The sequence below is a fragment of the Petaurus breviceps genome, unplaced genomic scaffold (assembly GCF_028583685.1).
Source record: "Petaurus breviceps papuanus isolate PSGF00001 unplaced genomic scaffold, PetGlider_PUasm1.0 90760, whole genome shotgun sequence".
Taxonomy (NCBI): Eukaryota; Metazoa; Chordata; class Mammalia; order Diprotodontia; family Petauridae; genus Petaurus; species Petaurus breviceps.
In genome coordinates this window covers 7,656,866-7,660,792 of record NW_027187338.1, presented here as the reverse complement: position 1 = coordinate 7,660,792, position 3,927 = coordinate 7,656,866, and the positions used below count along the sequence as shown (strand labels likewise).

The 3,927-nt window shown below is 49.0% G+C and overlaps 1 protein-coding gene across 1 annotated transcript in view; it reads right to left on the bottom strand.

Moving 5' to 3' along the window:
• The window catches only part of LOC138146265 (CYFIP-related Rac1 interactor A-like), a 29,991-nt gene extending 29,575 nt beyond the window's left edge, over nucleotides 1-416 (bottom strand). The window contains exon 1 of the mRNA XM_069068031.1: nucleotides 233-416. The gene's annotated coding sequence lies outside the window, so the exon portion shown is untranslated. The remainder of the gene's footprint in view (nucleotides 1-232) is intronic.
• Between the last annotated feature and the right edge of the window lie 3,511 nt (nucleotides 417-3,927).

Sequence of the window (3,927 nt, the reverse complement as noted above, 5' to 3'; positions counted from 1 at the left end):
AGATCATGAATGGAAAAACTCATATGTGACAGTCCCAGAGATGCAGCGGCATGTTTCTCTTTCTAGAACAGAGAAGCAATTTTCCGCAGCTCCAGGCACCCAACGGCCCCATTTCTCACCAAGCCCCTAGCTTTGGGCACCGACAGAACCTCTAGTGCCTGGGACCCTTTCCCCAGCCTGGCTCTTGCCTTGCTTCCTCACCCACATCCCCAATGAAAGGTGAGCTCCTCACCGCGTTGTGCCGGGGGCTGGGCAGCTTCCAGGACCTGGGCGGGGAAGACACAGGCTTCCACCGGCTCTCCTCCTGCCCCTCTGCAGATCCTGCGAGGAGTGTCTGGGAATGGCAGCGCTGCTGAGCTCGCGCGCGCGCGCGCGCGCGTGTGTGTGTGTGTGTGTGTGTGTGTGTGTGTGTGTGTGTGTGTGTGTGTGTGAGAGAGAGAGAGAGAGAGAGAGAGAGAGAGAGTGAGAGAGAGAGAGAGAGAGAGAGAGAGAGAGAGAGTATGTGTGTGTGTGTGTGAGAGCGGGTTAAGCAAGCACCCGCCCCGCACCCCGCACCCCGCACCCACCGCACGCAAGGAGTGGGCTCCCTCCTCCTTTTCTCCCTCTGACGCTTCCTCTCCCTCTTTCCCTACTAGAGGCAGCTTCTGCGAGCAGCTGCTGCCCTCCCTGGAAGATGCCTCACAAAGCCCCCCATAGACCACGGCTCCCCACCCCCCACTCCCCAAAACAACCAGCCGCGACGCTGGCTGCTTAACTCTTGCTGTGCCGAGAGGGCCTAGGGCTTGGGACCACCGCACAGACTCAGGGGGAGGCTGGCCCACTCGCCAATTTTGAGCAACTAACGCATGAATGGGGTGCAATGAAAGGAACTCTTGGAGTCTGGACTCTGTGGGTTCCAGTCCTGGCTCTGACACTCAGGGCTGTGACATTGACCCTCTCTGAGCCTCAATTTCCCCATCTGCAAAATGAAGAGAAGATTTGTACTACTTACTTCACAAGTAGAGGGGGATAAGGATTACTCCTAGTCAGACTAGGAAAACCTATGCATTGGGAGGGGAAAAGAAGGATGCTTATCTGTTACTACTACTATTACTACTACTAATATTAATAAGTGAATATAGTGCTTTTTTTTTTTTTAGAAAAAAACACCTCGTTTAATTCTCATAACTCTAGGAAGTAGGCGCTAATATTACCCGCATTTTACAGATGAGGACACTAAGGCAGAGCTTAAGTTACTTGCCCAGAGTCACATGGCTAGTGTCTGGTGCAGAATTTGAATTCAGGTCTTCCTGACTCTGGACCCCAGTACCCTATCTACTGGGTCTCCAACCTGTCTCATTTGTCCTGGGACTGATTTTCTGGAGACCTTTTGAGATAAGACGTTTCTGGCTTGCTTGGGTGGTCAGATTCTCAGAACCTGGATGGGGTCATGTTCCCACACACCACTAGTAGCCACCAACTCCCGGTGTAAAGGCTTGCCCGGCGTCTTGGGTTTAGTAAAGTTAGCACCAATTAATGTAAAGAAGCTCAGACTGCTTCAGCAGATGAGGTCCTTTCTGGCCCTCGGTGAGGGCACTGGGCTGGAGACAGGACCTGCGTCTCACAGTCTCTCTTCTACCTCTAAATCTTTGGTTCTAGATGGGTACACGTGAAACCCTAAATCTCTGGCCCTGTCACCAGCTAAAGTCCTGGGCTGGTTAAAGAATCTCTCAGCCCCTTCCCAGTAACTGGCCAAAAGACCAGAGGAAAGTTGCCATTGGTCTGCCTTTCTGCCAATCCTAGCTCTACTAATTTTGTTTCTATGGTGATATCCAATCAGAGCAGGAATTCAGAGGCTTTTTACCATCTATATCAATGCTGAAACCAATCACCGCTCATCCCTGGCTCCCTCACCTTCCATCCCTGGGGAAGGGGTGGGGGAGTCATGGCACGAGCCGTCTGAGGTCCGAATAGGCTAAGAATCCCACGTCCAGGGGGACAGAGGCAGGGCCTGGGAGAACACGTCCGAAGGGAGAACACAGCTCCCCTGGCCGCCTCACTCCCATGAGGGTGGGAGCTCCTTTCTGGGCTACAGCCTTAAGCATTCCCCCTCCTCCACCCTGTTCTTCCTTTTGGGGACCCCCTAGTCCGATGCCAGGCTGCTACAAGCTACGACCACGGCTTCTCCCTTCGGGGTCTATGCTGCTGCTAGCTTTTCCTGCCTTTAACGCTCAACTGTGGGGTTTCCTCCTGCAGGAAGCCTTTCCTTAAAGGCAAAGGACCTCAGAGAGCATCTTGTTCGATCCCCTTATTTAGCAGAGAAGGAAACTGAGACCAAGAGAAGAGACTGGCCAAGGTCATACAGTAGAGAGTCTAGTTCTGACCCCGCACCATGATTCCAAGGTCAGCACCCCTTCCACCCCATCTTTCTCCAACTTACTCGTGTACTAGGATCTGAGGGTCAGAAAGCTGGAAAGGACCTCTGAGACCCATCTTGTTTGACCTCCCATTTTACAGATGAGCAACTGAAGCCCAGAGATATTTCTCAATTGCATTTGAATCTGCTTCAAGCAGCACAAAGAAGTGTAGACAATGTTTGACTCACCTGACCCAGCAGATACAGAGGGGATTGGACTGGATAATAGCTGGCATATATATAGTTAGTATGTAATATAAAGTAAATAATAATGCTAGTACTTTATAGAAAAGGCTTTGTCTATGAAGCATCAGTGTTTTAAAAATACTTGCTAAATTGAGAGTACCCTCCTCTGAAGAGCATCACCACCCTTCCCCATAAGCCCTTTCCACAATCTCATTTAACGCAACAATGGTCGCCAAGCACTTTGTAAATTTTCTTATTGGGTTCTCACAGCAACTCCTCTGGGAGGTAGGTGCTATTATTATCCCATTTTACAGTTGAGGAAACTGAGTCAGAGAGAGGTGAATTGACTTACCCAGGTCACACAGCTATTTAAGTGTCTGAGGTCAAATTTGAACTCAAGTCTTCCTGACTACTGGGGGCAGTGCTCTATCCACTGGGCCATCTAACTGAGAGAAACTTGTTAAGGGAGTATGAGGGCAGAACCAGCCTAAGAGTTAGGAAGACCCGAGTTCAGCTCCTGACTCTGACCCATCCTGACTGTCTCTTCCCATCTCAGTGTCCCAGGCAGCTGTCTCAAGTACAGAACACCTGTCAGTCTACTTTGGTCCAGACATTTTCCTCAGGGAGAGTTTTCTACTGTGATGAAATCACAGGTTCTGACTAAAAAGTAATGACTGCCTCCCAGCTAGTAATTCTCCTAACTTCTGTTTCTATGCCCCCAAATGACTGCAAGTCCTATTAGGGCTGTCTAAATTCAGCTCCCTGGGGCAAAGACCAAGATGCCCCATCTTAGTTATGACTCTGAAGACATGAACAAGCATCACATGGGAGGGGCATGCATGGATGCATCCCTGAAAGGAACCTCAGAGTCATCTAGTTCAACTCTTTCATTGGACAAATGAGGAAACTGAGGCACAGAGAAGTAGACTTGTCCAAGATGACACAGATACCAAGCCCTGTAAGCAAGAGTTGAATCCAGATCCTTGGACTACAGAGCCAGGGCTCTTTCTACTTATTTTTTAAACCTAATATATATTTTTTAAATTAGAAAATCACTACTTTTTCTCTCTTCCACCTTCCCTCATCCAACTAGGAAAAAATGAAAAACAAAACCCTTCTAATCAATATGCATAATCAAGCAAAACAAATTCCCCCATTGATCACATCTGAAAAAATATGTCTCAGTCTGCATTCCGCATTCATCAGCTTTCTGTTTGGAGTTGGGTACCCTGCTTCATCAGGAGTCCTGTGGAACTGTACTTGGTCATTGTGATGATCAGAGTTGCAAAGTTGTTGTCTCAAAGTATTGTCATTGTATGAATTGTCCCTCTTGTTCTGCTCACTTC